We start from the raw sequence: 23,032 nt of genomic DNA, 5'->3' as shown, positions 1-23,032 counted from the left end.
ATTAAAATTAAAATGAGACAAAATCAAAGCTTGTGACAAATCTAGGGCTAATGGTGTTAAAGAAAATCAGGCTGGTTATAGAAAATATAGAAGGGAAGCTAAAAATAATTATAAAGGCTATGAGAGGGTATGAAGAAAGGTGGGCAGGTACCATAACGGGAAAAAGTAAAGGATTTTATAAATACTGTAGGTAAAAAGTAAAATAATAATTAAAGAAGGGGCACACCCAAATAGAGATGAAAATAGAAATCTTCTTGGGGAGATAATGAATGAGTACTTTCCATTGGTTTTCACAGAAGGGTGAGCTAGTGGGAACAAATGGGTACAAAGGCCCTTCATGCCTCATCAAACCAAAATCTGCCAACACAATACAGACCAGAGATCAAAGCTGTGACTTTCCTGGTCCATACAGCTCAGTATCACCGTGCCCACTGCATACACCCACTGAGCCATTGGAGGCATTTTATCCTGATTTTATTCCAGAACGTTTGGAACAATGGTTAAGACACTGTGCTCATTAAAGAATCAATGATCATATCTAATGGTTGAGGGAAGGATACACAATAGGGTACATTTCATGAACTTGTGCTCTAGGCATAATTGGACGGAAAACCTTGCAGGGCTTGCTGACCTCTGCACTTGAATTCTCAATATGCACGGCCGACCAGTGAAGCTTCATGCCCAATTAGTAAAATCTATCCTATTGTGTAAATCGCCATACATATTATTTTGAACTTAGGATATTTTGACTGGTTGAATGGATTCAACATTTGATGTTGAAAGCTTTTGTGATGTCTATGAAAATACAAGGGCCAAGTCAGTGGCCCTGACTGAAAAGCTGTTGGGAGCATGGCATTCCTATGATACTTAATGCTCCTGGATTCAGTTATGTCACCATTATAATAGGCTTTCTGTTCATTTCTCCTGAGGTAAAATGGATAAGGGGATGGATAACTGGAGACCAGCAGCTCTTAAAGACCTGTACTCCAGATATCCTGTAAAATCTTGGGCCGCAAGATTCAGTACGTTAGCGCCGGCAGTTAAGTTTGGAAAAAAATGGTGGTGCGGCCCGTGCTGTTTGCCAGCTTGGTGAGGGCGATAGCGCGGGTAGAATGCGTGAGCCGGCAGTGTGCAGAGTAGGCAGATCGTAACATCAGTCAGCTTGTAACGCTGATTTGATGCACGACCTGCCATTTTGGACGTCGCCGCTCCAATCAACACCGTCTCCCAAACACACACAGCTGAACGTGCGTTCAGCTGCATGAGGGTCGTCCCACAAGCGCTATTAAAAGGGATACATCCAACATGTAGGTAAGTTGATTATTTTTCTTGTGCTGGCTCTTGCAGAGTTTGTATGAGTACTGGGTTGCTGGAAAACCTTTATAACATTGTTAAAGTGACCAGGGAGTGCTCCTTGACGTTGGGAAGGCGCTGGCTGCTACTGAAAGGCCTTTGAGTACACCACTTGCACCCAGTCATGTGGGCTCTACTTGCAGTCCCCCTTGCACTGCAGCATGACAGGGAGATGGAGCAGAAGCAGCAAAGAAGACAATCTGCTCGCAGAGGGTAGAGGAGGAGGGGGAAGAGGGTGCTCAGCAGGAGGCCTTACCCACCTAGGGTCTTCAGGAAGCACTTCTCCTACCTGCACCTAAGCCAAGAGCAGTGTGTTTGATGGCTCCACTTCACCAAGGAGGCGGCCACAGAATTCTGCTACCTCTTGGAACCAGACCTGCAACCTCAGAGCAGGGCGACGACTGCACTGCCAGTGGCCCTCAAGATGACCGTGGCCCTGAAATTTTTCACCAGCGGATCCTTCCAGGCTGGAACAGACGACATAGCAAATATCTCGCAGTTCACTATCTATCGCTGCAGCTGACAGGCCACAAAGGCTCTGTACTCTAAGAGAAGGAACTTCACTGTCTTTTCTCTAAACAGAGAGAAGCGCACACGTGGCTTTGCCAGGATATCGGGCTATCGCATGGTGCAGGGCGCCATCGACTGCACACGCGTGGCTTTGCAGGTGCCGCATATCAATGGTGAGATGTACCGTAACCGCAAAGGGTACCACTCACTGCAGTTGGTGTGCGACTGCGCCCAGCACATCATGACGGTGAATGCCCGGTATCATGGCAGTAGTCATGATGCCTTTATTCTGCGCCAGTCCGCTGTGCCAGCAATCTTCCAGCCACCACGTCGAACCTGAGGGTGGCTGCTAGGCGACGAGGGCTATCTGCTCTACACCTGACTGATGACTCCCCTCCACAACCCCACCACTTGTGGCCAGCAATCATATAATGAGAGCCATGCTGCCATGAGGAACATCATCGAGCAGACTATCGGGGTGCTCAAGCAATGGTTCCACTGCCTTGACTACTCGGGAGGAGCTCTCCAGTACTTGTCGGATTGGGTGTCCCAATTCATGGTGGTCTGCTGCATGCTCCGCAACTTGGCTATCATGAGGGCGCAATGCTTGCCACCATGGGTTCCACGACCCCCTCAGGAGGAGGGGGGGGAGGAGTAAGAGGAGGAAGAGGAGGAGGAGGAGGAGGAAGGGAGGAGGCAGTTTGCAAATCCTGGTTCTGGACGTCTGTCTGTAAGCGCATCATCAAACTCCGGTTCCCCTGAATGAAACCCCAGATCCCCTTACTCAGCATTTCCCCACCTTGCCATCCCTCTATCATGGAACAACACAGTGTCCTCTTGGCCACAATGCAGAAATGAAAGCCACCACAAAACAAACATTCTAAACATACTTTATAAATGATTAATTCCAAAACTACATAACAAAGTCAACTATTCACCCTTTTGCGTTCCCTAAGTGCATGTCTGTTGTGTGCTTTTGCCTATCCTAGTGGTCCTACGAAGTGCTACCCCAGTGGCTGCAGCATGGCTGGTGGAAGGTCCCGACATTCAGTGGGCGTGACTGCAGATAACCTTGCAGGGCAATGCCGAGCAGCTCTGGGCCTAGATGGCCCGGCTGTAGACTGCACCAGGTCGGCATGGGCGGTAGCAGTCTGGGATGGCCAGCTGACAGGCAACAGCAAGGGCACTGGCGGAGTGGCTGTGGTGGGAGTATAACTGCTGTCATCCTGAGAGAGGAGAGTAGGTTCATGCTCCAAAGATGCCATTGGCACTGCCCCGGGGCGGTACCTCAGCAATCCTAGTAATCTGTTGGAGGATAGATTGCTGGACTGTTGTGAGACCTTGCAAGCCACTTTCCACACTTGTAAACTTAGCTACAATGGCAGCAATCTGAGCTTGTGTGGCTGCAAACTGAGCCTGCATGACAGAAGTCGGAGCTTCCACTGCAGCACTCAGACATTGGGTCGCTTCTGCTTGTGCTGCACTGGAAGCTGAAACATCGCCCATCAGGCCCTGCATCATGGCTGGGTCCACAAGTGCTTTAATGGAGTTGCCCATCACACCCATCCTGAAAATCATGGGCTCCAAGCTCTGCGCAAAGCCTTGTGCAATGTTGGAGCCGGACTCCTCCATGCTCCTTGACAGTGACAACAGGCTCTCTGGCAGGCCTGCCAATGTACCAAGTACTTCAGTGTGCATGGCCATCACCCATCTTCTGAAAGCCGCCCCAATGAAGTCATCATCTGAGTCCTGTGCAGCAGAACTCATATGTGATCCCGCCCTCCGGGGAGCTGGCACCTGCACTACCCTTTCTCCCTGCCCTAACTGCAGGCCACTCATGCCCGGTGACTCACCATGTGCAGATTCCACCTCTATACTACCCTCTAAAGTACGCGCAGTGCCATTTTCTGAGCTGGTGCCTGCGAGTGTCAGATCGAGTGATGGTGTATCTTTTTCTCCATCACTCTCCTCCTCTTGTTCTTCCTGCACAAGCTGGGCTAGTTGGAGTTCTTGGGTACCTGAAAGGAGAAAGGCACAAAGATAGGGTTGTGGTGAGGGGAGGAAGAGGTACACACTTACACCATCAGCAGATTGTAAGTGAGAAGAGATTGTGGGAGAAGGGGGAAGTGGGATGTGGAAAGGATGATTAGGTATGAGCATACCGTCATCATCAACGTTCAGCCTCACCGATCGCCATGGCCTCAGTGATGGCCTCTCCAAAGATATCCAGCATGGTGTGCACCAGCTGTGTCAGGTTCTGCAGCCATGCCTGCCTCCCGCCTGTTAGCTGCTGCTGGTGCCAGTTATGTGCCACCTTGGCCTGCAAGAGAAAAGGAAGTGTGTCAGTGAGTGTGGTGCAATGTCTTTGGGTGATGTGCCTGTCATGGTTTAATAGCTGGCAGCGTGTGAAAGGTGAGAGATGCGAGTGTGAGGCTTGCAACAGTGGTAAGTGTGTGAGGGTGAGGGGAAGCTATGATTGTGATGTATGAGTCATTATTTATAGACATTGTTGGTAGGTGAGTGATGGGGGTGTGGTGCATTGAGCAGTGTGTGAGGCTAGTGGTGTAGTAGATGGCATTTGAAGATGTAGTCACTGTCCTTGACCACCCGTGTGAGGTCATTAAGCTTCTTTCAGCACTGGATCCAGGTCCTGGGGGAAAGACTGGTGGCACTGACCACTTCAACAATCTGCTCCCACTGCCTTCTTAGTCAGTCTGGAGGTCCTCCTGGCCCCTTGCGGGTAGAGGACCTGTCTCCTCCTTTCGACCGCCTCCACTAAGGCCACCAGTGCTGCGTTGGACGACAACACCAGTACTTCACCACTACTTCTGTTGACCCCTCCACTGTCTCCAAATTGTCAGACTGCTTGTCCGACATCCAGTACTGGATGAGCAGAAATCTCCTCCAACTAAATATTTGGAAGACTGAAGCCATTGTCTTAAGTCCCTGCCAGAAACTCCGTTCCCTAGCCATGATTCCATCCCTCTCCCTATCATCTGTCTGAGGCTGAACCACGCTGTTTGCAACCTTGGTGTCGTATTTGACCTTGAAATGAGCTACTGAACACATATCCGCAGCATAACTAAGACCGCCTATTTTCACCTCTGGAATACCGCTTGACTCCGCCCTTGCCTCAGCTCATCTGCTGCTGAAACCCTCATCCATAACCCTCATCCATGCCTTTGTTACCAAGTCCTGTTTACCCATTCCCCCTGTGCTCGCTGACCTACATTGGCTCCCGGTTAAGCAACGCCTCGATTTAAAAATTCTCATCCTTGTTTTCAAATCCCTCCATGGCCTTGCCCCTGTCTATCTCTGTAATCGCCTCCAGCCCCACAACCCACCGAGATATCTGTGCTCCTCTAATTCTGGCCTCTTGAGCATCCCAGATTTTAATCACTCAACGTAATACCTATATTTAAGAAGGGGGGTAGAAAATGTCCAGGGAATTATAGACCAGTCAGCTTAATATCGGTGGTAGGAAAAATAATGGAATCCCTACTAAAGAAGAAAAATAGAAGAACATCTAGAAACCAAAAACATAGTAATGAATAGTCAGCATGGATTTCAAAAGGGAAAGTCTTGCTTGACCAACCTCATTGAATTTTTTGAAGAGGTAACAGAGAGAGTATACAATGGGAGTGTAGTAGATGTAATTTATCTAGATTTTCAAAAGGCCTTCGATAAGGTGCCCCATAATAGGCTGATGAACAAGGTCAGAGAATGCAGAATCAGGGGACAAGTAGCAGAATAGATTGCTGACTGGCTTCAAGACAGAAAGCAGAGAGTGGGGTAAAAGGTAGCTATTCACAGTGGCAGAAGATGGGTAGTGGTGTTCCACAAGGATCAGTGCTGGGACCACTGCTGTTCACAATTTACATTAACGATTTAGACTTTGGAATCAAAAAGACAATTTCTAAATTTGCAGATGACACCAAATTTTGGGGGGGGATAGTCAATACTGAGGAGGACTGCAACAAATTACAGGAGGACATTAATAAACTTGCAGAATGGGCATATAATTGGCAAATGAAGTTCAACACAGATAAATCTGAGGTAATACATTTTGGTAGGAAGATTAGGGAGGTAACTTATTACTTGGAGGGTACGAGTCTAGGTGGGGTAGAGGAACAATGGGATCTAGGAGTACAAATACACAAATCACTAAAGTTGCGCCACAGATTAGCAAAGCCATAAAAAAAGCAAACCAAGCACTAGGGTTTATTTCTAGAGGGATAGAATTGAAAAGTAGGGAAGTTATGCTAAACCTTTATCGAACTTTGTTTAGACCACACTTGGAGTACTGCGTACAGTTCTGGTCGCCATATTATAAAAAGGATATAGAGGCACTGGAGAGGGTGCAGAGAAGATTTACAAGGATGATACCAGAAATGCAAGGGTATACATATCAGGAAAGGATGAACAGGCTGGGTCTCTTTTCTCTTGAAAAAAGGTTGAGGGGTGACCTAATAGAGGTCTTTAAAATTATGAAAGGTTTTGATAGAGTGGATACAGAGAGAATGTTTCCACTTGTGGGGAAGAGCATAACTAGAGGCCATCAATATAAGATAGTCACCAAGAAACTTCTTTACCCAGAGAGTGGTGAGAATGTGGAACTTGCTACCACAGGGAGTGGTTGAAGCGAATAGTATAGATGCATTTAAGGGGAGGCTAGACAAGCATATGAGGGAGAAGGGAATAGAGGGTTATGCTGAGAGAGTTAGATGAGGGAAGACGGGAGGAGGCTCGAGTGGAGCATAAACGCCAGCATGGACTGGTTGGGTCGAATGGCCTGTTTCTGTGCCGTATATCCTATGTAACCATTGGCAGCTGTGCCTTCATCTGTCTAGGCCCTAAGTTCTGAAATTCCCTCCCTGAACCTCTCTACCTCTCTGTCTCTCTTTCCTTCTTTAAGATGCTCCTTAAAATGTCCCTCTTTGACCAAGCTTTTGGTCCTCTGCTCTAATTTCTCCAGTTGTGGCTCGGTGTCAAATTTTGTTTTATACAGGAGTGACGCACTTTGGGATGTTTTATTACATTAAAGGCACTATATAAATACAAGTTTGTTTTGTTGTTGAGCCATAGCTTTTGATAGCTACACTAACAGTGAGGTGTTTCTTTCAGAAAGCATTGAAGGGATAATTACTAGTCCTAGCCCCTTTAGGGCTACCCCAGATCAGGTGTATTCCTCAGACATTCACCTTCAACTAAAGTTTGAGGTAGTCGAATCCTAAAGATGCTTAATTGGGTCTAAAGGTCCAGGCTATCTCTCCCTAAAGAAAAGGAACAACCTGAAAATGTTACCATTCTCCAGATAGCACTTTTAATAAGTTTAGCTAGACTGTAACGTTCCGGATATTATGAGGGTCCGGAAAACTCCCCCAGAATTCTGCAACTCCTCACCAAAGAGTGTACAGAGATTGAGTTTGTGAGTTTGATACAGAAGTCTTATGTGAGACAATTCTAAAAATATATAGATTTGTTAAAGAACCGACATGCAGTTTACAGTTGGTGAGTCAATTGCAACATTAACAGTTCCAAAAAGAGAAAGCTTACAATCTTATTATCAGAGAATCTTTTCTTTCAAATCTTACCTTCGCTACAGTTTTACAGTTCTTAAAGTGCTATTCAGGATATCCACCAAAATCAAATACCTTTGATCACCGAGGTACAAAGAGTTGAAGACTTACAGAGCCGCCTTTGAAGCCGCGAATTGCTTTACCCCTTTAAAGCAAGTCTACTATTCCATTTGAGAGTTCAATATTTATACCCTTTTCCAGTGGTATTTCCTTTAAGGTTTTCTGCTGATGTAAGTTAATTATCTCTAGTCAATTTTCTGCTGACCCCTGCAATTCTTACAGTCACCTCAGCTGGTAGCATTACAGAATCATATCTCCTCTCTAGGTGTTCTAATTTTATCATAAAAAACAGTGTGATAGCAGGTGTGTTTTTTACTTGATGTCATTTTTACGAAGGCAGATGTTTCTTACTTTTATGTGCTTCTTTACGAAGTGTAAATTAGAACACCTTATCCAGGGTGAACCATTGTTTCATTCCAAAAGATTCAGCTTGCCAGAGCCTTTAACCTTCCGTTTCAATAAGGTTATTGATTCAGTGTCAACAACTATCTTATCGCTATAGCCAGAATGCTTTCACAGCTTTTTCATAGTTAGATTTCTAGATTTCCAAACTCAGTTTTTCATGTTTTAATGAGGCCAGAATTCTTTCAAAAGACAGTTTCTTTTTCTGAATAAGTTATATGGCTTATTCCTTCACAGCACCTCCCCTTTAAGAAGTGCAGACTGTGTTTCACACAGCAGGCTACCTTTAAATAGAGATCACATTTGTTCAGATAATGGTGAGACAGTGGATTGCTGCAAAATGAAGGCAGCTACCAGGGTATAAGAACATAAGAAATAGGAGCAGAAATAGGCCATGTGGCCCTTCGAGCCTGCTCCGCCATTCAATAAGATCACGGCTGATCTTCTACCTCATCTCCACAATCCTGCACTATCCCCATATCCCTTGATTCCCTTAATATCCAAAAATCTATCGATCTCTGTCTTGAATATACTCAATGACTGAGCCTCCACAGCCCTCTGGGGCAGAGAATTCCAAAGATTTACCACCCTCTGAGTGAAGAAATTTCTCCTCATCTCAGTCCTCCTTATTCTGAGACTGTGACTCCTGGTTCTAGACTCCCCAGCAAGGGGAAACATCCTCCCTACATCTATCCTGTCAAGCCCGGTAAGAATTTTGTATGTTTCGATATGCATTAACTTGCGTGAGTTGTTTCTTATTGTCGAAGATGCCTGTACATTAATGGAATGGAAGCCTTTTCTATTCATTTAAGCCATGAGTTTGTATCCAAGACCTGAATGGTTCCATTTGTACCATTAGTGAGGTCCTGCAGTTTTGGGAAACTTGCCCCTTGTTAAAAGTGCTGTGCCCACTCGTGTTCCTGCTTCGTTCCATAGAGTGAAAGTAGTGAATGTGTTTTAAATGTGTAGAGGCTTTTTATTTTCAGCTATGCTGTGTACCCATCCCTCAAAGCAATGCATTGACGAAGGGTTTCGACCTGCAACGTTGACTCTATTTCTCTCTCCACGGATGTTGTAAAGTCTGTGGGTTGTGCAGGTAATAAATACACAGACTTCAGAAGTAACAAACAAAACAGGTCTTTACTATTCGAAGGTCCGGGCGAATCTGCCCCAGCAATCCTGCTACAACACTTATATACTGGTGTGGTCACTATCGGTATTACAGTATACAGAAGCCAAACAAATAGTGCCACACCTAAAGTAGTTCTCTTAAAGGTGAACGGTTACATTCAATAGTTCCCTTAAAGATAGACGGGTACATACACTACAGATGTTGCCTGGCCTGCTGAGTTTTTCCAGCATTTTCTGTTGTTATTTCGGATTTCCAGCATCCGCAGTATTTTGCTATTGCATTAACTCATTACTTCTTCACTAAACCAAGAAAAGTTGCTTGGCATCAATTCAACATAAACAAAATGAAGTAGCGGAATACTCTTTGATGTATTCAACTTTGTATTCCTGGGCTTATTGGTAACCTTCATACAATTAGATTAAATGAAAGCACGTACTGAACTGTGCTTTCATTTATTACCCCGAGGACATCGGCTCCCTCACCTGAACTGTGAGGGAGCCGATGTCCTCGGGGTAATATTTTCTAGGGCGGTTCGGGAGGATTTAAACTAATTTGGCAGGGGGATGGGAACCTAGGTAGTGGAAAAGAGGGAAGTCATATGAAGTCAGAAATAGATGGTAGAAAGGTGAGAAGCAATAAGCAAAGGAGAGAAACACAAAGGGCCAAACTAATTCATAATGAGAGTGTGAAAAAAGCAAGCCTGAAGGCTTTGTATCTTAATGCTAGAAGCATTAGGAACAAGGTGGATGAATTAGTTGTGGAAATAGAGGTAAACAAGTATGATTTGATTGGGATTACAGAAACGTGGCTGCAGGGTGGGCAAGGCTGGGAACTTAACATCCAGGGATATACAATATTTAGGAAGGATCGGCAAAAAGGTAGGGGAGGTGGGGTAGCATTGCTGGTAAAGGAGGGGATTAATGCAATGGAAAGGAAGGATATTAACTCGGATGAAACGGAATCTGTATGGGTAGAAATGAGAAATAGCAAGGGGAGGAAAACGTTAGTGGGTGTGATATATAGGCCTCCAAATAGTAATATGGAGGTGAGGGAAGGCATAAAAAGGGAAATTAGAGAAGCGTGCGATAAGAGCACAGCTGTCATCATGGGTGACTTTAATTTACATATTGATTGGACTACCCAAATTAGTAAAAATTCTGAGGAGGAGGAATTCCTGGAATGTTTTCGGGACGGTTATCTGGACCAATATGTCGAGGAGCCGACTCGAGATCAGGCCATTTTAGACTGGGTATTGTGCAATGAGAAGGGACTTATCAGCAATCTTCTTGTACGAGGCCCCTTGGGTCAGAGCGATCATAATATGATCGAGCTCTCAGTCGAGATGGAGAGTGAGGAAATTGAATCAGAGACTAAGGTCCAGAACTTAAATAAAGGGAATTATGAGGGTATGAGACGGGAATTGGGTAAGATTGATTGGGTGGTGTTTCTGGGGGGATTGACAGTGGAGAGACAATGGCAAGCATTCAAAGATAGAATGGAAGAATTCCAGAACATGTTTATACCGGTTTGGCATAAAAATAAACCTAAAAAGGTGACTCAACCGTGGATAACGAGGGAAATTAGGGACAGCATAAAATCAAAAAAAAGGGCATATCAACTGGCAAAAAAAAGCACCAGACCGGAAGATTGGGGGCAGTACAGGATACAGCAAAAGAGGACAAAGGGATTAATCAGGAAGGGGAAAATAGAATACGAAAGTAAACTTGCAGCAAACATAAAGACAGACTGCAAAAGCTTTTATCGGTATATCAGGAGGAAAAGACTGGTAAAATCCCAAGTCGGTCCCTTGCAGTCCGATTCGGGAGAATATATAATGGAGAATAAGGAAATGGCAGACCAATTAAACTCATACTTTGGTTCTGTATTCACAAAGGAGGACACAAATAACCTCCCAGGAATATCGGCAAACATAGGGACTAATGAGAGGGAGGAGCTGACAGAAATTAGTATCTCTAGGGATATGGTGTTGGGTAAGTTGAGGGGACTGAAGGCCGACAAATCCCCGGGGCCTGATAAACTACATCCTAGGGTACTTAAGGAGGTGGCCTTGGAGATAGCAGATGCTCTAAGGATCATCTTCCGGAACTCCATTGACTCGGGAACAGTACCCGTGGATTGGAGGGTAGCTAATGTTACCCCAATATTTAAAAAGGGGGGTAGAGAGAAAGCAGGGAATTATAGACCAGTAAGCCTTACATCGGTTGTGGGCAAAATGCTAGAGTCCATTATTAAGGATAAAATAGCGGAGCACTTGACAAATGGGGAAAGGATCGGACAGAGTCAACATGGATTTACAAAGGGTAAATCGTGTTTGACTAATCTGCTGGAATTTTTTGAGGAAGTAACTGGTAAAATAGATGGGGGAGAGCCAGTGGATGTGGTGTACCTTGACTTCCAGAAAGCCTTCGATAAGGTTCCACACAAAAGATTATCATGCAAAATTAAGGCTCATGGGATTGGGGGCAAAGTATTAACGTGGATAGAGAACTGGCTGGCGGATAGAAAACAGAGAGTTGGAATAAACGGCTCGTTTTCGGAGTGGCAGGCAGTGACCAGCGGGGTGCCGCAAGGATCTGTCCTGGGACCCCAGCTGTTCACAATATATATAAATGATCTGGATCAGGGAATTGGATGCAATATTTCCAAATTCGCTGACGACACTAAACTAGGAGGAGGGGTGGGCTCTGATGAGGATGTCAGGAGGCTACAGTGCGATTTGGACAGGTTGGGGGAATGGGCGGATACGTGGCAGATGCACTATAATGTGGATAAATGCGAGGTTATCCACTTTGGGGGTAAAAACAGGAGGGTAGATTATTATCTAAATGGCAATAGATTGGGAGATGGGGAAGTGCAGAGGGACCTGGGTGTTCTTGTGCACCAGTCACTGAAGGAGAGCATGCAGGTGCAACAGGCGATTAAGAAGGCAAATGGTATGTTGGCCTTCATATCAAGGGGGTTCGAGTATAGGAATAGGGATACCTTACTACAGCTGTACAAGGTGCTGGTGAGACCGCATCTGGAGTATTGTGTACAGTTTTGGTCGCCCCATCTGCGGAAGGATGTTCTTGCCATGGAAAGAGTGCAACGGCGATTCACCAGGCTGATACCTGGAATGGCGGGAATGACCTACGAAGAGAGATTAAATAGTTTGGGCTTGTACTCACTGGAGTTTAGAAGATTGAGAGGGGATCTCATCGAAACATATAAAATTATGGCAGGCCTGGACAGGCTGAATTCAGAGAGAATGTTTCCAATGGCCGGGGAGCACAGAACCAGGGGCCACAGTCTAAAAATAGCGGGCAAATCATTTAAAACAGAGATGAGGAAGAATTTCTTCACTCAAAGCGTGGTGAGCCTGTGGAATTCCCTGCCACAGAGGGCTGTGAAGGCTAATTCAATAAATATTTTCAAGAGAGAATTGGATATATTTCTGAAGGCTAAGGGGATTAAGGGTTACGGAGAAAAGGCGGGGACGGGGTACTGAACTGGTAAGATCAGCTATGATCTCAGACGAAGATCAGCCATGATCTCATTGAATGGCGGAGCAGGCTCGAAGGGCCGAATGGCCTACTCCTGTTCCTATCTCTATGTTTCTATGTTTCTATGAAATATAATTATTCAATTGCTTTGGACAAATAGCCAACAGTGTTATAATGCAAGTATTGAATGGCAGGAACCAATTGCATAAATTGTGTTGAAGACCTCACAAACATGTTGGCAAACAAGTAATGTGGGAAAAGTTGAAGGAAATTGGGAAAAGTAGAAGGAAATGAAAGCATCAGTCCTTAAATAGCTTGTTGAAATAAATAATTTCACATGATAGCAAGCATGTTCCACCAAAATTTTATTAACAAGGGCTGACATTTTACTGAATGCACCAGAAAATTCAAAACATATATCTAAAGCAACTTAAATTTAGTTAGATCATAATAAAATTTGACTACTCTTGTCTCTCGATTCACTGCCAGGTAGGACTCTATTACATGTTAGCATATGTGGGATTTTGAAGTCACCGTTCCTTTCTACATAGGGTGGCTTATGAAGCCCCTCCCCCTTCCCACCCACAAATAATAAGCAGACACTTCTGCTTCAATAATGATAGCATTATCTCCACTACTCATCTACTGCCAACAGTTACACAGCAATGTGTACATTGGGAATGCTTCTCTGCTCCTCGTTGTACAGATATATGATGAGGTATAATCAATACAGGTATTGATGTTGATTTTTACAGGTATGCTTCTGCAGCTTTTTACTGAAACAAAGATGGTGGTAATATTATTACCCACCACTGAACTAGGTCTATTTTTTTGCACTTGCCACACCATTAACTCCAAATCCATCAGTACCCATTTACAACACAATATTACACAGTGGTTAGCAGTCACAGTCAATTAATGCATTCAGCATTGGCAGTGTAATAGTGTGAAAAAGGCATTGTTATTCCTATGAAATATTTGTAGCTAGTACAATAGCACACCAGAGATGTGGTACAGCATATTTTGTAGTGTTAACTGAGAGTAGCACCACAGAAGGAGCAGTATAGCTCAGCCAATCACAAATGGCGTGACTGCTAGGACTGACAGTTGAATACTGGTGTATTTGTGAGTGACCAGAGTGTTCCACTGTAGATTCAACTAATCTTCTACCAAAGAAGGCTGACCTATTGATAATGGAAACAATTCGACTCAGTCCCATTACTTGTGTATTTTCCTGGATAATCCTATCTATGGGTAATGCAGAAAAAAATAGCCTTTCACTTTTGCCTGTCATTTGCACTTTGTTTTTCTCTTTCTCGCTCAACTTCTTTTCATCTCGCTGCCTTTTTCTTTGCTTTCACTGTGCTTTATTTTTCTCTGAGTTTAATCTGTCTTTTCCTGTCATCTATACTCTTAATGCTTTGGTTCTGCTCCTTTATTTGTCTTTCTGCCATTTCTTTCTACCGTTTCTTCATTCTTTTTGTTATTTAAAAAAATCTAGTTGCTAGTTCCCTCTTCTTCCCTCACTTGCTGGCTGCAACTGGCGGCACAGTTTGGGTGATGTGAGTACTATACTGACTCATTCTGTGCCTTGGTTGAAACTGAACAATATTAATTATGGCTGCTGACATTCTAAGAGAACCTTAGAAACCATTTAAAAGATAGGTATTTTCCCCAAATGTTCTCGCTTCTCTCGAAGGCTCTAGGTCTTTACTGGGATATTTTTTTGGGGCTTTAGCAGCCTTCCTGTATCTTGTCAGGATGGCCATTCTTCATGTTTGAGCCCAGACACTGAGTGTTGTCAGGCTAAGGCTATTCTACTCTAGAGGGCATCACACATGAACCTGATGTCCACACACACACTTTCCAGTAGGACACACTGAAGAGCAGTCAAGAGTGGAACCCTCCCTAGCCATAAAGTGTTGAAGCCAATTGTATTGCCCCTACTGCCACCCTGGCTGCAATCATTTAATGCAACACAGACTAGGATCGAACAATAACTATTTTTGAAGTGAGTATTGTATTTCACTGATCAGCAGGGATTGTTACTTTCTTGAAGGTAATTGGCCTTCCATCAGGACTTCCATTAAATATAAGAATCACTGTAGATGTAGAAATACTGTTTCCAAATCCAAGGTCCAAATTTACCTGATTGGTTAGTCATAGCAATTAAGAGTGGGGATTGGGAGGGGTTGGCAAATATTGGCTTTGAAACATCCATATTCACTTTCATTACTATCTTCTTGTGGTGTTGGCTGTATACCCAGATTATAATTGAAAAGTGGAGGTAATTAAAAATGGAACACATCATTTACTTATTAATTATTCCTTTATCCTACGAGGGTTCAGCAGATTGCATAACATTATAGATATTTAATGTCATTATTCAGGATCTTACAATTAATATTGATTGCATACTCAATGCACTGGCTCCAGCTTCCTGAGATTTGTGTGCCTATAATTGCTAATGCCCCTCTACTCCATAAAGTTAAATACAAAAGAGCCAACATCATTAATGAATCAAATTATTTGAAGTAATGTTACTACTTTTGTGTTGACACTTGGTCAAAGAGGTAGGTTTTAAGGAGCATCTTAAAATGAGGAAAGAGAAGTGGAGAGGCTAAGAGATTTAGGGAGGGAATTCCAGAGCTCAGGACTGTTAAGTCTGTGAATTATTTAGTTAATTAAGACACAGACTAATGAGTAACAATAAAAACAGGTCTTTACTGGTTGGAGGTAGGGACTATACTGAATACAAGATTACTGCACAGTGCTTATATACCGGTGTGTTCACCCCCGGTATTACGTCTACAGCAGCCTGAGAAAGTAGTCCATCTCTTAAGGTGGAACAGGCTTAAGCTCTCTTAAGGTGGAACAGGTTACATACACAACACTCCTCCCTTCTTAGCTTTATAGTCATCCCCCCCATTTAACATAACATAATAACATATATACATATATAACTTCATGTTTAACGTAACATATCACAGATTCAGTCTCTGCGGAAAACAGTTCACAGATTCAATCTCTGTGGTGTAGTCGGTTCACGTTACTCATTCAATAGTCCTTTCATGGATTTAACAGCTTGAACTTCCGAACTGATTTGGCTCCGTTCGGAGGGACCACGTGTGTGATCTGGTAGAGGTGATAATGGTTCAGATGGGTCATCTTCTGTTTTTCCTTTTCCTTTTCTGCTTCTTGGAGACTCTCTGGGCTCCATTGTCAGCTGCCACAGCTGCCAGCTGCATGCGCAGTTCCTCCTTCTCTTCCTCCTGTTTCCGTCGTAGAGCCAGCTTCTCCCGATGTTCCGTAGACTTTTGGTGCTCCTCCATGATTTCTGCACTTTGGGAGTCGAAGTTACAAGCTGGGCAGGACAGGACATCGTAATATTCGGTGTCGTCCACCAGGTCATGGTAATATTCGGTGTCGTCCTGAGCTAGACCAGTGAGAGGGTCGTCTATTTCCTCCATACCCAGCTGGACGTTAGCCAGCTCTTGTTCCAAATCCAGACATCTTTCCTGAAGAGACTTCTTCATGTGTACCTCTGCATCCAGCTTTTTCTGGGCTTTCAGCAAGTCGTTTACTAGTGACCTCATTTGTGATTTTAATACTTCAACTTCCTTTGGAGATTGATTGATCGGACTATGCAATCCCTCTACCGGAGCAGCTGTTTCAGTGGTCTGTTGTTCTACATTGACGTGAGTCAGCGTACTTTTGGCATCCAATGGCTGCTCTGTTGCAGTCGTTTCAGTCTGTGTCGTCACATCAGCCATCTCAATGACTTTTGCGTATTTTCCTTGCGGTGGCTTCTTGTTGCTGGTCTTCTTCCCTGACCTGCATACTCTAGCTATGTGTCCAAGCCTACCACAAGTTCTACATTCTTGGTTTTTAAACCAACACTGGTTCTGATCATGCGTTGTCTTTCCACAACGATAACATTTGCCAGAACTCACACCCAATTTGTGTGCACTGAGCTCCGGTGACCGTAGCTGCATTACTGCCGTGCCTCTCGCTGCGGCTTCGTGTGCTGCTGCCATAGTGACCGCCTTCTCAAGCGTCAGCTCATTCTCCTCGAGCAGTCGCTTTTGTGTATCCTGTTTAAATAAACCACACACAAATTTGTCTCGTAGTGCATCTGTCAGTCCCGTTCCAAACTGGCAATATTTCGCTAATTTACGCAATTCCAGCAAATATTCAGCATTGCTTTCATGCTGTAGCTGCCTTCTGTCGTAAAATTTAAATCGTTCCGCTAGCATCAGCGGCGTGGGGTTTAGATGATCTTTCAGGACAGTAACAATCTCATCGAACGTCTTATCCGCCGGTTCATCTGGTGATAACAGGTGTTTCAATTGCCCGTATGTCTTCGCACCCATTAAATTTAATAATGTTAGAGCTTTATCTTGGTCACGAATTTTATTGGCCTTACAATAATTTTTTACTCTTTCAACATATATGGCCCAATCTTCGAGGTCACTATCAAAGGTGCTAATATTCCCGTGTTTAGGCATCGTAGATTTGCAATTTCTCAGATTTTATTTTCTTTACTTGTTATCAAAGATGGCGGCTTCCCGCTCTTGCCGTCGTCCTCCGCCCACAAAATGGCGGTTTTCCCGCGCTTGGCGGTCTTCACCCGTCCCCCGACGCCGTCTCCCTTCAGCCCCCGAGTGCGGCCCTTATCTTCGCCGCGATCGCCCGAGTGCGGCCCTTATCAGCGGATGCGATCGATGGCCCGGCTGCGCCTCGCACTTGAAAGTGGCCCGGCCCTTATCAGTGCTTGCGATCGATGGCCCGGCTGCGCCTCGCACTCCAAAGCTCTTATCTCCCGATCGCGATCGATGGCCCACGCTGTGCACCGCGGCTCTCGCGCCTTCAATTTCTGCAGCCGCTGCCCTTTCAGCCCGAGTGCGGCCCTTATCGGTGGTTGCGATCGATGGCCCGGCTGCGCCCCTCACTTCAAAGCGGCCCGGCCCTTATCTGCCGATCTCGCCCTGTACCTCTGTCTTCCCCAGCCCTGTCTTCTACTCCGGTTCACAAGCTGATGGAGGCTTCAGGGTCCTAATGCCTGTCGCTTCCAGTGGGGTGGTGTGGTTTGAAACCTCTCTTCAACCGCCGTGGAATAACTGCCGCAGGGTAAGAACCTGACTCGTCGCCAGTGTTAAGTCTGTGAATTATTTAGTTAATTAAGACACAGACTAATGAGTAACAATAAAAACAGGTCTTTACTGGTTGGAGGTAGGGACTATACTGAATACAAGATTACTGCACAGTGCTTATATACCGGTGTGTTCACCCCCGGTATTACGTCTACAGCAGCCTGAGAAAGTAGTACATCTCTTAAGGTGGAACAGGCTTAAGCTCTCTTAAGGTGGAACAGGTTACATACACAACAAGGACCTAGGCAGCTGAAGGCACGACCGCCAATGGTGGAGCATTTAAAATCGTGATGTTCAAAAGGCCTGAATAGGTGGAACGCAGAAGTCTAGGGGGATTATAGGGTTGGAGGTGATTACAGAGATAAGGAGGGGCGAGGCCATGGAGGGATTTGAAAACAAGGATGAGAATTTTAAAATCGAGGCCTTGCTTAACTGGGAGCCAATGTAGGTGAGCGAGCACAGGGGAGATGGGTGAGTGGGACTTGGTGGGAGTTAGCATGTGGGCGGCAGAGTTTTGGATGACCTCAAGTTTATAGAGGATAGAACTAGGGAGACCGGTCAGGAGTGCATTGGAATAGTCAAGTCTAGAGGTGAAGGCGGCATGGATGAGGGTTTCAGCAGCAGATAAGTTGAGGTAAGGGCGGAGACGGGTGATATTACGAAGGTGTAAATGGGCAGCCTTAGTGATAGAATGGATATGAGGTAGGAAGCTCAATTCATGATCAAATATGACACTAAGGTTGCGAACTGACTTGGTCAACGTTAGACTGCTGGGGAGAGATCTCAAATCAGTAGCTAGGGAACAGAGTTTGTGGTGTGAATCGAAGACAGTGGCTTCGGTCTTCCCGATATTTAATTGGAGGAAATTTCTACTCATCCAGTGTTGGATGTCGGACTTTTACAGCAACTTGGCAAAACTATCAGAGACTATTCCATAACATGCAGATCTATATAGATTAAAGAGGTCTGTGTGCAGTCTCTAAAAGGGCTAATTCATCTTCTGTGTTAACATGTTACACCAAGTGCGATTGGCATTACATCATCTTGAATGGAAATACTGTCCTGTTACTGTACCTTGATTATTACCATCTCTGGTTATCAACCCCAAAAGGTCATGTTCTGATACTACTGGATTTTATATGGATAAGTCTAGCTTTTGGCACATTAGCCTATAAATTACTGTTGGCAATAACAACAGATGAATGCTTTAAGGCATTGGAATGATATTCTTCTGTCCAATATTTTAACAGGGGTGTGAATCAATGTAAAATAAATGTGTTAACGACTTAAATTAAATAATCTGCAGTGAAATATCATATAAACGGGTAATGCTTTTGTCTGCTAATACTGCTAACATCCATTTCTAGGTTATTGTTAGTTTTGAATGCTTACCCTCTGTCCTTTAGAATTCAACTTATGGTTCCCATATCAATCACTATGAACATGTATCCAATTTATTTCTCTATTTGTTTTGAACTCCCTTGTCATAGCTTTGCTGTTTGCATAAACTGTTCTGTGTTGTACTTGGATGAGAAAAGTAAAATTATGTAATCGGATCTGCTTTTTGCCCGTGGCATTCTTCCCAGCCAAGTACCTATGTGGAACCATTTTCAAAGTCTCTCCTAATCCATTCTCAGCTGAATTGTACTGATTCTATTAACTATTTAATGCAAATTTGACCAAGTATACAGTTCAGTAAAATTTGGAGCAGTACATAAAAAATATGCATAAATATTTCAACTTGTTTATTACTAAGTGACATTTATTTAAATGGCAAAATTGTTCAACTTAAACCAACAGAAAGGTATCCCTTGATGTTAAAGGCTACAAACTTAACTTCATTTGTCATATTTCATGGAACTTTATCTATTATCCGTCTTTTTAAATATCCACATACATAACATTCTCCGTAGAAAATTCCAAATTTCATTTAACCTTTATTTTTCCAGTGACATTAAAGTCACTGGGGCAAAATTTCCTCTGAGGTTACAACAGCTGACCCCATAATTTCACTGGGAGGGGGAGTCAGATGGAAGCTGATCCTTCGGTTCTGCACTGCTTATCGCTACCCCGCCACATCTGGGATTTCCCGCTGGACGTGACGTTGGCTGTTCAATATTGTTTTTTAAAATTTGTTTACAGGATGTGGGCGTCGCTGGCAAGGCCAGCATTTATTGCCCATCTCTAATTGCCCTTGAGAAGGTGGTGGTGAGTCACCTTCTCGAAATGCTGCAGTCTGTGTGGTGAAGGTACTCCCACAGTGCTGTTAGGTAGGGAGTTCCAGGATTTTGACCCAGCGACAATGAAGGATCGGCGATATACTTCTAAGTCAGGATGGATGTGACTTGGAGGGGAACTTGGAGGTGGTGGCGTTCCCATGTGCATGGCCCTTGTCCTTCTAGGTGGAAGAGGTCACGGATTTGGAAGGTGCTGCCAAAGAAGCCTTGACGAGTTGCTGCAGTGCATCTTGTAGATGGTACACACTGCAGCCATGGTACGCTGGTGGTGGAGGGAGTGAATGTTTAAGGTGGTAGATGGGGTGCCAATCAAGCGGGCTGCTTTGTCCTGGATGGTGTCGAGCTTCTTGAGTGTTGTTGGAGCTGCACTCATCCAGGCAAGTAGAGAGTATTCCATCACACTCCTTACTTGGGCCTTGTAGATGGTAGAAAGTCTTTGGGGAGTTAGGAGGTGAGACACTCGCAGCAGAATACCCAGCCTCTGACCTGCTCTTGTTGCCACAGTATTTATGTGGCTGATCCAGTTAAGCTTCTGGTCAATGGTGACCCCCAGGATGTTGATGGTGGGGGATTCAGCGGTGGTAATGCCATTGAATGTCTGCCAAATATTGGTGGATCTATTGTAATGACATACATATGATGACACATTTTCTGTCATTTGTGCCAAAGAAACGCTGGGAGCAAGGAACACTGGGTGAGGCCATCGCTTCCACTGACCTGATGTATGGTTGGTGCAGGGGGATTGGGATAAGAACATAAGAAATAGGAGCAGGAGTAGGCCATTCGGCCCCTCGAGCCTGTTCCACCATTCAATAAGATCATAGCTGATCTTCGACCTCAACTCCACTTTCCAGCCTGATCTCCATATCCCTTGATTCCCCTAGAGTCCAAAAATCTATCTCTCTCAGCCTTGAATATACTCAGTGATTCAGCATCCACAGCCCTCTGGAGTAGAGAATTCCAAAGATTCACAACCCTCTGAGTGAAGAAATTCCTCCTCATCTCAGTCTTAATTGGCCAACCCCTTATCCTGAGACCAGGCCCCCTATTTCTAGACTCTCCAGGCAGGGGAAACAACATTTGCTACCTTCCAATCCACTGGGACTATTCTAGAATCTTGTGAATTTTGGAAGCTCACAACCAATGCATCCACTATCTTCACCGCCACCTCTTTTAGAACCCAGGGATGTAGGCCGTCAGGTACAGAGGATTTGTCGGCTTTTAGTCCCATTCGTTTCTCAAGTACCTTTTCTCTACTGATCTGAATTACTTTAAGTTCCTCACTCTCATTAGCCCCTTGGTTCCCCACTATTTTTGGTCTGCTTTTTGTGTCTTCTACTGAGAAGACAGGTGCAAAATATTTGTTTAAAGTCTCAGCCATTTCCTTATTCCCCATTCTAATTTATCCTGTCTCAGCCTCTAAGGGACTAATGCTTACTTTTGCTACTCCCTTCATTTCTACATGCTTGTAGAAGCTCTTATAATCTGTTTTTATATTTCTTGCTAATTTACTTTCATATTCTATTTTCTCCCTTTTTATCAATTTTTTGGTCACCCTTTGCTGGTTTCTGAAGCTCTCCTAATCCATAGGCTTACTACTATTCTTCACAACATTATAAGCCTCTTCTTTTAATCTAATACTATCCTTAACTTCTTTACTGAGCCACGGATGGATCGCTTTTCCCATGACGTTTTTATTTCTCAATGGAATGTATATTCATTGAGAATTTTGGAATAATTATTTAAATGTTTGCCACTGCTTATCTACTGTCTAATCTAATTTCCCAATCTACCTTAGCCAACATGCCCCTCAGACCTATGTAATTGCCTTTATTTAAGTTTAAGACTCTAGTTTTGTATTTAAGTATTTCACTCTCAAACTCAATGTGAAATTAATCATATTATGATCACTCTTCCCCAGAGGACTCTCATTATGAGATTAATATTTAACCCTATCTCATTACACAATAGAAGATCTAAAATAACCTGTTCCTTGGTTGGTTCCATAACATATTGTTCTAGGATGTAATGGAGTTCAGCAGGGGTGCTCCGAAGTAGGACACAAAGGAGATGGAGGAAAAAGGAATATAGCACAGTGGGCAGTGGGTGTTGAGGAATAGTTGGGGGGGGGGGGAGGGAGGTGGCAAGAGCATGGTACAGAATTTTAAAATTAAAACTATTGATCATTAAGAAAAGTAGAGGCTTACTGGTTTATAACACCAGTGATTTTGCAAAATGGCCAATGTTCTGAGAGAATTTTTTCCCTGGAACTAATTTCCAATCTAAATAAAACTTTGTCAAAGTCACCTGGTCTCCAAGGTATATTGTGCTTTTTTTAAATTTTGGACGCAGTCTAATAGAGGCCTGCCATTTCAGGGCTATTTTCTTCTGACCTGCTGTGGTAATTGTCAGTTATTAATGAATGAAGTGGCTTCACTCAATTCAGTGTGATTCATTTTATTGGAGACTGGCATTTCAGACCATCCTAGAGACCAATATCACAAGATAAATATGGAGCTGTCTGATAACACAAAAAGACTGTTACATTTTTGAGTCTTTTCTACCCTTTGCTTTCAATCTCAAAGGTGAATTCCAACTCCCTTCAAAAGTGTTCTTACTATCTGGGTAAATATTCACTGACGTGCCTGGATCAATGAACAGAAACTGTGTCTATTGATTAAGTTTAAGCTGCTACAATCATACAGGATTGGGGAATTTTCACTGGGATTCTCCTGGTCTGTCATTGTAACTTCGGTGGAAAATTGGCGGAAACCCTGGAGAAGCAATGCAAATGCCATTTACACTTTCTCTGGGATTTCCACAAATCTTCCTCCGAAGTTACTACAGACAATCAGGAGAACCCCATGGAAAATGTCCCTCCACCCTCAACCACCGTGCCTCCACAGGAACACTCCAATTCTCGATAAGTGATAAAGTATCACATCAGATACTGCTCTAAGTTTAAACCAGTTTACAAATTTATTAAAGAAATTATGAACAAGTGAAAATGCAACAACTAGACATTCTATTATCTACCTCCTTGAAAGATAAAATAATAAAAGGTTGTGATTTCTTTTATGTATGCAATTATTTTCCTTCTTGA

This window comes from Somniosus microcephalus, chromosome 1, assembly GCF_052327205.1.
Source record: "Somniosus microcephalus isolate GS21.2 chromosome 1, FLI_Smic_1.0, whole genome shotgun sequence".
NCBI lineage: Eukaryota > Metazoa > Chordata > Chondrichthyes > Squaliformes > Somniosidae > Somniosus > Somniosus microcephalus.
This window is presented reverse-complemented; position numbering follows the sequence as displayed.